Raw genomic sequence first — 10,904 nt, 5'->3', positions numbered from 1 at the left:
AGGTTCTTGGCCTCTTATTTAAGGAACTAAAATAAAAGACCTCACAGATTTACAAAAGTAGCATGGAAATTTTATTTAAATCAAAGCAAAAGATCAAAATACACTACAAGGGAACAGTCAACATAAGTGATGATAATCCAAGACCCTGTTTATTGCTTATGGCTTTCTTAAAAAATAGAGTTCAAGAGGAGGTTGGTTACTAAGAGGTATAGTGAACGTGTTTCTCTTTTTATCTTTTATCTTTGACGATTTTGTACATGTAATAATCCAAAGCCCTGTTTATTGCTTATGGCTTTCTTTAAAATAGTGTTCAAGAGGAGGTTGGTTACTAAGAGGTACAGTAAGGATGTTTCATTTTTTGCCATTTACCTTTGACAATTTTGTACATGTATAAATTGATCTGTTTTGGCAGCTATATTAGGTAATCAGTTTTTTTTCTATTGTGCATATCCTTTCACATAGTGTATCAGATTTTACTCATATAAATTATGTCCAATTATGATTACACATAAAATAATAGGGCAATCACCCTAAAAAGTCACTTGAAGACAGTTTGTCTTATTGTTGACATACCCCAAACCAGTTCAGGCCAAGTTGAGCTTTGTATTCTTGCTATTGGATACATTAGGACCATGGAAAGAAAGAAAGAAAATTTCAAAGTTTGTTATTCATGAAGGGAAGAGAAACTCCCCACCTTGTTTTGGAAATGCAGTGTATATGTACAGGTAGATGTTGCTGGAGAGCTTAATGTAGCTAGAGTTTTCCGGCCTTGCCCACAGTCAGGACAAATCTTGTCACCCGCCAGTCCCACAGCCGCTCAGACCCAACCAAATAAACACAGAGACTTATATTGCTTACAAACTGTATGGCCGTGGCAGGCTTCTTGCTAACTGTGCTTATAGCTTAAATTAGTCCATTTCCATAAATCTATACCTTGCCACGTGGCTGGTGGCTTACCGGCATCTTCACATGCTGCTGGTCATGGCGGCGGCTGCAGCCAGTCCTTCTGCCTTCCTGTCCTTTTATTTCTCCTCTCTGTTAGTCCCGCCTATCCTTCCTGCCTAGCCATAGCCGATCAGGTTTTATTTATTGATCAATCAGAACAACTTGACATACAGACCATCCCCCAGCACAGCCAAGTGCAGACCATCTCAGACACCTGCACTCAGGCCCATGGTCCTAATCATCCTCTATGCGGACCTGCTGGGTAACGCCACAAAGAACCCAAGAAGGGCTCCCACAGGACATACAGAACATCCCACAGCAGGTAGAAGAGTATCTAAGCATAGTACATGCAAGTAGGGAAGCTAGGGTGCAAAATGCATTATTAGAAGATGCCAGTGTTAATAACCCGAAGTGTTGTCCCAGGTTGTTCTCTGCTTGTCAGCCTCAGACCTCATTGAGACAAGTCTGGCAAGGATACTCTGCCCACATGAAGGACAGCACAGAATTGGAACAAGCAATTGCTTCCCATGCACCCAAGGGTCTGTACAGAGATTGGACCACCAACAACTGCAAGGTTGTGATAGATAGCAAAGAGACATGCCTGGCAGGTGCACTCTCACAAAATACCACAGAGAAGCAAGCCAAGTAATCTTATTCCACCCACCAAGGAATCTAGGCCTCGGATCCCATGAGGGACCTCAGCAAAGCCTACTCAGTACCTGTATAGCAGAACCGCAGAAACAGAACAAGCACAAAAGACTGTATAAGGACAAAAGACCTGGCTCACATGCACAGGTGAGGAACTGCATACAGATTCTGCACCACTACATCATTTCTCTTACTTAATATATAATTTCAATTTATTAGACCAGTTGTGCCCTGATCTGTTCTCCTTTATCCTTTGTGTGTATGTTTGGGGGTTGCAGGAGCACTCCCAAAGACTAGTATTTGGCCTAAATTTAAGGATCTCTCTGCTTTGTCCTCCTGGGTTTCAGGATTGTTGTAAGTTGTTCTGCTTTGCTTTGCCCTCCTGAGTTTTGGGATTGTTTTAAATTGCTTGATTGGCACTTTTTTTTCACCTCTTTCTCATCCCATAGTTTATCTTCAGCTGTATCTATCTTACCTCTTCCCTTTGTCTTTATTGTTCTTGGCATCTATTTACTTTTCTGTCTTTTATTTTTCTTTATTGCTCTAATACTAATTTCTTTCCATTCTATATTAGTTAGAGTTTCTATTGCTGTGAAGAGTTACCCTGACCACAGCAACTCTTATAAAGGAAAACATTTAATCAGGGCTGGCTGACAGGTTCAGCAGTTTAGTCTATTATCATCATAATGGGAAGCAAGGCAGCATCCAGGCAGGCAGGCAGACATGTCACTGGAGAGGCATCAGGAAGAGAGTGAATCACTGGGCATGGCTTGGGGATTTGAAACCCCAACGTCCACCCGCCCCCCTAGTGACACACTTCCTCCAACAAGGCTACACCTATTCCAACAAAATCACACCTTATGCCACCTCTAAGCATTCAAATATATGAGTTTATGGGGGGCATTCTTATTCAAACCACCAGATATTCCTATCCTTAATAACTAATAACTTAGTGTACATCATTCTATGTTTGCTCTTAAACTCCCCCAAAATTGTTGCTCTGAAACAGTGTTTCTCAATCTTCTTGATGCTGTTTGCAACATTAGAAAGTTCTCTTTAATACAGTTCCTCATGTTGTGGTGACCCCCAACCATAAAATTATCTTTGTTGCTACTCTATAACTATAATTTTGCTAGTTATGAATCATAATGTAAATATCAATGTTTTTCAATGGCCTTAGGCAACCCATATAAAAGGGTTGTTCATCCACCAAAGTGTTGCAACCCACAGGTTGAGAAACAATGCTCTGTTTTCATAGTGGGTAAAGAGTCGTAATACTCAGGCATAAAATAAAACTTACAATTTTAGGGAAACAGACACATACAAGATTAACAAGGGGAAAGCAGTAAACAGTTACTGACAGAAGAGAAACCCTGACCAGCTAACCTGCCTGCAAGTCATGTAAGGAGATCCAAGGCTGCATGTTTTGTTTCTTTGTTTGTTTTTGTTTTTGTAAATTGTCAGCCATGTTGGGATGAACATTTTTGTGATGAAAATGCCTTTGTGTCACCTATCCTATTATTAACTCTCTCTTCCTTCCCAAATAGAGCATTTCAATTCAAAAGAAATTTCTATATAACCGCATGTCCAGCAGTAGATGCCCAACATAAAAAGAACTCAATGGCATCTTTGAAGATACTGTCTCATAATGTTTGGTTAAGGCATATATTGGCTGATTTTGTGTGTAAACTTAACACAAACTAGAATCATCAGATTGGAAGGAGTCTCAGTTGAGGAAATGCCTCCATGAGATCCAGCTGTAAGAAATTTTCTCATTTAGTGATCAATGGGGAAGGGCTCAGCCCATGGTGGGTGGTGCAATCCCTAGGCTGGTTGGTAGTCCTGAGTTCTATAAGAAAGCAGGCTGAGTAAGCCAGGGGAAGCAAGCCAGTAAGCAGCAGCCTTCAATGGATTCTGAATCCGCTCCTGCCTCCAGGTTACTGCCCTATATGAGTTCCTGTAGTGATTTTCTTTGGTGATAAACAACAATGTGAATTGTATCCCAAATAAACCTTCCCAACTTGCTTTTTGGTCATTGTGTTTTGTCACAGTAACAGAAATCCTAACTAAGAAAGCATTTTAATTTTTAACTCTACAGGTCCTTTGCCTATATATTATGACTTCCATCTGTGTTTTTGTGGGATTCCTGTATGTGCAAGCATGCATGTCTCTGTGTCTAATATGTGTTTCTTAAGCTTTTTTATGACTATTTTTCTACTGATTGTTATTTCCTATTCTGATTTGTTGTTTATCTCGCTTTATTTTATTTTATTATTCTTTAGATGCCTGTTTGTTTTCCAAAGAAAAGCAAAGAAAGCTTGATGATTCAGATGGGAAGCAAGGTAGGGAGGATCTTGTAGGAATTAGGGGAGGGGAAACAATAACAAAAATATGTTTTGTGAAATGAATCTATTTTCAGTAAAAGAAAAATATGGGGGAAAAGTATGTAATGCTCCTATACAGGACTCAAGCTAGGTTGTAAGCATACATATCAGTTGCCTCAAAACTGTTGGTAACATCAGCTCTGGGGAATCAATGGTTCTCTTCTACCCTCCATGAGTACCCATGGTTAAGTACACAAACCCACAAACAAACACATATAATTTGAAAATAAATTAAGCCTAAAAGAGGACTAACATTATGAATCATGTGCATGCAAGAGAAGAAAGTTCAAGCTAAAGGCATTGAAAGTATATTTGACAAAAAAAAGCAGAATATTTCCCAAATCTGGTGGGAGAGAAGACTCTCCAGATAGAGGAGGCATTGAGAATGCCAACCTGATAAGACTAGAAAAGAACCACTGATGGGGAAAATGTCTTTCTGTATGCTTCAAGTATGTGCTGCTCTGATTGGTTGATAAATAAAGCCATTTGGCCAATGGCAATGCAGCTTAGAGGCAGGTGGGAAATTCAAAGGGAAAGACCAGAAGAAGGCAGGAGGGAGATGCCAGCAAGCTGCCCAAGGAGCAACATGTAATGGAACTCAGGTAAAGCCATAGAACATGTGGTGATACATAGATTAATAGTTATGGGTTAATTTAAGATATAAGAGCTAGCTAGCAAAAGTCTTGAGACATATCCATGCAGTTATAATTAATATAAGCCTCTATGTGTTTACTTGTGGGACGTAAGTGGGAGAGATTTGTCCCAACTGCAGGCAGGTCGGGAAACAGGAAATCTTCTGACTACAAACAACCCCCATCATATTCATGTTAAGATGCTGAGTATATATAATACAGAAGAAATGTTGAAAGATACAAGTTGCGCAGTAGTGGTACACAACTGTAATCCCAGCACTCAGGAGGCAGAGGCAGCAGATCTTTGAGTCATAGACTAATTTCAACATAATATTATAAAGCAATTTGTTACACATTTAAGAAAGTTGAAATAAGTTTTGCATTGTATTTAATCATAATAACATAAAACTTAAAGCTAAGAGGAGAAACAATGGAATATACACATACTTGGGGAGACTTATTTTTTATTTAAAATTTTTTTTATTCTTTTTACACACGAACCACAGATCCCCCTCTCATCCCTCCTTCCACTCCCTCTGCCTCCCTCCCCCCAATCTACCTCCTATCCCCTCATCCAAAAGGGTAAATCCTCCCATGGGGAGTCAGAAAAGCCTGGTGCATTCAGTTGAGGCAGAACCAGGTAACCACCCCCTACATCAAGGCTGAGCAAGACACCCCACCATAGGTAATAGACGCCAGAAAGCCAGCTCATGCACCAGGGATAGATTTTATGCAATTCAATGATGAGTCATCAAAAACAATAAGGAAGGAAATTAAGAAATTTTCAGAATTTAATGAAAGTTAAATACACAAGATACCAGAATTCCTGGGATACACAAAATTCAGTTCTTAGTAGTAAGTTTATATGCCTACACTGAAATATAAGTGAAATCTAAAAGTGAAAAACACACACACAAAAAAAAACAATTTAATGTTTTAGTTTCCTCTCTCTAAGAAAAGGCAACTTAGAAGAGGGAAGGATTCATTTTACTTATATTTCAAGAGCACAGGGCAGGAATTCAAGGCAGTAACCATGGAGGAATGATGTTTGCTGCCTCATAGGCTCATTCTTCCCAGTCTTTCTTATACAGCCCAGGACAACCTGCCCAGAGAATGGTGTTACCCACAGTGGACAGGACCGTCCCGCATCAATTAAGACAATTTCCCACAGTCATACTCCCAAGTTTAGGTAATTCCCCAATGATATGTCCTTCTCAGGTGACTCTAGGTTGTGTCAGTTTCATAAATAACTAGATAAGATAATGATGCACTACAAGATCATTAAAAAAAAATCATAAACTCAAAATCAGTAGATGAAAATATATGATAAAATCAAAGGGAGAAAGCAATGAAACTGAAATGAAAAGAATAAAAATGAACAAGATTGAATAAAATACTTTACTAAAAGAAAGAGAAAGAATACCCAAATTAATAAAATTAGAAATAAAATAAAAGACATTACAATACATAGCACTGAATGCAGAGAATGATTAAGGCATGTTTTAAAAAATTATACTCCAGTAAATGGAAAGACCTACAAAAAGGACAAATTTCTATATAGAGATTGACTTAATTAGGGTTTCTATTGCTGTGAAAGACATCATAACCATGGCAACTCTTATAAAGTAAACATTTAATTAGGGTGGCTGGCTTACAGTTTCAGAGATTCAAACCATTATCATCATGGTGGGAGCAGAGTAAGTGCAGGCAGGCATGGTGCTGGCTACATATTGATAAGAAGGCCACAGGATGTTGACTGAGACACTGGGTGGTGTCCTGAGCATAGGAAATCTCAAAGACTGCTCCCACAGTGATACCTTTCTTCCAACAAGGTCATACCCACACCAACAAAGCCATACCCTCTAATAGTGCCACTCCCTGTGAGATTATGAGGTTCAATTACATTAAAATTACCACATTCTAATCTCTGGCCCCCACAGGCAGATGTAAAGGCAGAAGTACATACAACAAAATGAAGAGCAATACAGCATTACCAGAACCTCGCCCGCCTCCAACATCTAGACCTGAACATCAAAAATTGGAAAAAGAAGAAGAAAACAGCCTTATGAATAACATCATGAAGAAGGTAGAGGCTTGTGTAGAGGAAAAGACAAAAAAAATGGGAAGAACGCTATAAACAACTAGAGGAAAAGGCAAACAAATTAAAAGAAAACAATAAAGTCCTGGAAGAAAACAATAAAGTACTGAAAGAAAATCTTGAAAAAGCAATGAAACAAATAAAGGAAACAGTCCAAGACCTGAAAAGGGAAATAGAAAAAATGAAGAAGACAAAAACAGAGGGAATGCTGGAAATAAAAAATCTGAGTAAACGATTCGGAACTTCAGATGCAAGTATAACCAACTGAATGCAAGAGATGGAAGAGAGGATCTCTGGCATTGAAGATACAGTAGAAGAAATAGATTCATCAGTCAAAGAAAACACTAAAGCCAACAAAGTCATGAACCAAAATGTCCAAGAAATTTGGGACACCATAAAAAGACCAAACCTACGAATAATAGGGATAGAAGAAGGAGAAGAATACCAACTCAAAGGCACAGAAAATATATTCAACAAAATCATAGAAGAAAACTTTCCCAACTTAAAGAAGGAAATGCCTATGAAGATACAAGAAGCCTATAGAACACCAAACAGACTAGACCCCCAAAAAAAGTCCCCTCGCCATATAATAATTAAACAACTAAGCATACAGAATAAAGAAAGAATATTAAGAGTAGCAAAGGAAAAAGGCCAAGTGACCTATAAAGGCAAACCCATCAGAATAACACCCGATTTCTCAATGGAGACTTTGAAAGGCAGAAGGACCTGGACTGATGTAATGCAGACACTAAGAGACCACGGATGCCAGCCCAGACAAATATACCCAGCAAAACTTTCAATCATCATAGACGGAATGTACAAGACATTTCAAGACAAAGCCAAATTTAAACAATACTTATCCACAAACCCAGTCCTACAGAAAGCACTAGAAGGAAAATTTCAACCTAAGGAAGTCAGATACACCCTCGAAAACACAGGCAATAGATAAAGCCACAGCAGTTAACTCCAAAGAAGAGAAGTACACACACACTAACACCAAAAATAACAGGGATGAACAATCACTGGTCATTAATATCCCTTAATATCAATGGACATAATTCACCTATAAAAAGACATAGGCTTAGAGAATGGATATGAAAGCAGGACCCATCTTTCTGCTGCATACAAGAAACATATCTCAAATTCAAAGACAGACACTACCTAAGAATAAAAGGCTGGGAAAAGACTTTCCAATAAAACAGTCTTAAGAAACAAGCAGGTGTAGCCATCCTGATACCCAAAAAATAGACTTCAAACTAAAATCAATCAAAAGAGATCAAGAAGGGCATTACATACTCATCACAGGAAAGATCCACCAAGATGAAGTTTCAATTCTGAACATTTATGCCCCAAACACAAGGGCATCCACATATGTAAAAGAAGCATTACTAAACCTTATACCACATATAAAACCCCACACATTAATAGTGGGAGATCTCAACACCTCAATTTCACCACTGGACAGATCTCCCAAATTGAAACTTAACAGAGAAAAAAATGGACTTAACTGATGTCATGACCCAAATGGACGTGATAGATATCTACAGAAGATTCCATCCTAACAAAAAAGAATATACCTTCTTCTCAGCAACCCATGGAACTTTCTCTAAAATTGACCACATACTTGGCCACAAAGCAAATCTCAACAGATACAAAACAATCAGAATAACCTCCTGTGTTCTATCAGACCACCATGGTCATATTTCAAAATCCTCTACTCCACAAAACTGGAAAACCTAAAAGAAATGGACAATTTTCTGGATAGTTACCACATACCTAAGTTAAATCAAGACCAGATAAACTATTTAAATAGTCCAATAACCCCTAAGGAAATAGAAACAGTCATTAAAAGTCTCCCAACCAAAAAAAGCCCAGGACCAGATGGTTTCAGTGCAGAATTCTACCAGATCTTCAAAGAAGAGTTAATACGAATACTCTCTAAATTGTTCCATATAATAAAAACAGAAGGAACATTACCAAACTCCTTCTATGAGCAAAGGATACGGTTAACAAGGCAAAGTGACAGCCTATAGAATGGGAAAATGTTTTCACCAATCCCACATGTGACAGAGGACTGATATCCAGAATATATAAGGAACTCAAGAAATTAGACATCAAAACGACCAACAGTCCAATTGAGAAATGGGCTTTAGAACTAAACCGAGAATTCTCAACAGAGGAAACTCAAGTAGCTGAAAGACATTTAAGGAATTGCTCAACATCCCTAATCATCATGGAAATGCAAATCAAAATGACTCTGAGATACCACCTTATGCCTGTCAGAATGGCTAATATCAAAAACACTGAAGACACCTTATGCTGGAGAGGATGTGGAGATAGGCGTACTCTCTTCCACTGCAGGTGGGAATGCAAGCTTGTACAACCACTTTGGAAATCAATATGGCACCTTTTTAGAAAATTGGGAATCAATGTCGCCCAGGATCCAGCTAAACCACTCTTGGGCATATACCCAAGGAATGCTCAATCATACCACAAGGCACATGCTCAGGTATGTTCATATCAGCATTGTTTGTAATAGCCAAAACCTGGAAACAACCTAGATGCCTTCAACTGAAGCAGGGATAAATAAATTGTGGCACATATATACAATGGAATACTACTTAGCAGAGAAAAACAATGACATCATGAGGTTTGCAGGCAAATGGATGGATCTAGAAAAAATCATCCTGAGTGAGGTAACCCAGACTCAGAAAGACAAATATGGTATGTCACTCATAGGAGGATGCTAGATGTGGAACAAGGATAACTGGACTGCTACTCACATCACCAGTGAGGCTACCTGGAAAACGAGACCCCAAGAAAGACATGGAGAAATGGATGAGATCTACATGAACATCCTGGACATGAGTGGGAGCAATGAAGGGTGAGGGTCGAGGGAAAGAGAGCGGGAGATCCTAGCTGGATCAAGAACAGAGAGGGAGAACAAGGAATAGGAGACCATGGTAAATGAAGACCACATGAGAAAAGGAAGAAACAAAGAGCTAAAGAGGCCCACAGAAATCCACAAAGATACCCCCACAAAAGATTGCTGGCAGTGGTCGAGAGACAGCCGGGACTGACCTACTCTGTTGATGGGATGGCCAAACACCCTAATAGTTGTGCCAAAAACCGCATCCAAGGAATGAGGAATCTGGATGCAGACATCCATTGCTAGGCCCTGGGTGGAGTGCTGGGAGTCTAATTAGTGAGAAAGAGGAGGGTTTATATGAGTGAGAATTGTTGAAACCAAGGTTGGATAAAGCACAGGGAAAAATAACCAAATGAATGGAAACACATGAACTATGAACCAAAGGCTGAGGGGCCCCCAACTGGATCACGCCCTCTGAATAGGTGAGACAGTCGATTGGCTTGATCTGTTTGGGAGGCATCTAGGCAGTGGTACCAGGTCCTGGGCTCATTGCATGAGTTAGCTGTTTGAAACCTGGGACTTATGCAGGGACGCTTGGCTCAATCTGGGAGGAGGGGACTGGACCTGCCTGGACTGAGTCTATCAGGTCGATCCCAGTCGTCGGGGGAGACCTTGATCTGGAGGAGGTGGGAATGGGGTGTGTGTTAGGGTGAAGGGGAGGGGGGAAGGAAGGGAGAGAACAAGGGAATCAGTGGCTATTATGTAGAACTGAATAGTATTGCAAAATAAAAAAAATAAAAAATAAAAATAAAAATAAAGAAAGACAAATATGGTATGTTCTCACTCATAGGAGGATACTAGATGTGGAACAAGGATGACTAGACTGGAACTCACATCACCAGGGAGACTACCTGGAAAACAGGAGCCCAAGAAAGACATGAGGATCACCCAATGATGGAGAAATGGCTGAGATCTACATGAACAGCCTGGACATGAGTGTGAGCGATGAAGGACAAGGGTCGAGGGAAAGAGAGCCTGTGGGAGCGGGAGATCCCAGCTGGATCAAGAACAGAGAGGGAGAACAAGGAATAGGAGACCATGGTAAATGAAGACCACATGAGAAAAGGAAGAAACAAAGAGCTAAAGAGGCCCACAGAAATCCACAAAGATACTCCCACAATAGACTGCTGGCAATGGTCTAGAGACAGCTGGAACTGACCTACTCTGGTGATGGGATGGCCAAACACCATAATGGTCATGCCAGAAACCCCATCCAAGGACTGAGGAATCTGGATGCAGAGATCCACGGCTAGGCCCCACGGGAGTCT

Source organism: Peromyscus maniculatus, chromosome X, assembly GCF_049852395.1.
Source record: "Peromyscus maniculatus bairdii isolate BWxNUB_F1_BW_parent chromosome X, HU_Pman_BW_mat_3.1, whole genome shotgun sequence".
In the NCBI taxonomy this organism is placed as follows: Eukaryota; Metazoa; Chordata; class Mammalia; order Rodentia; family Cricetidae; genus Peromyscus; species Peromyscus maniculatus.
The sequence above is the reverse complement of the archived record's forward strand: the minus strand, read 5'-3'. Positions refer to the sequence as shown.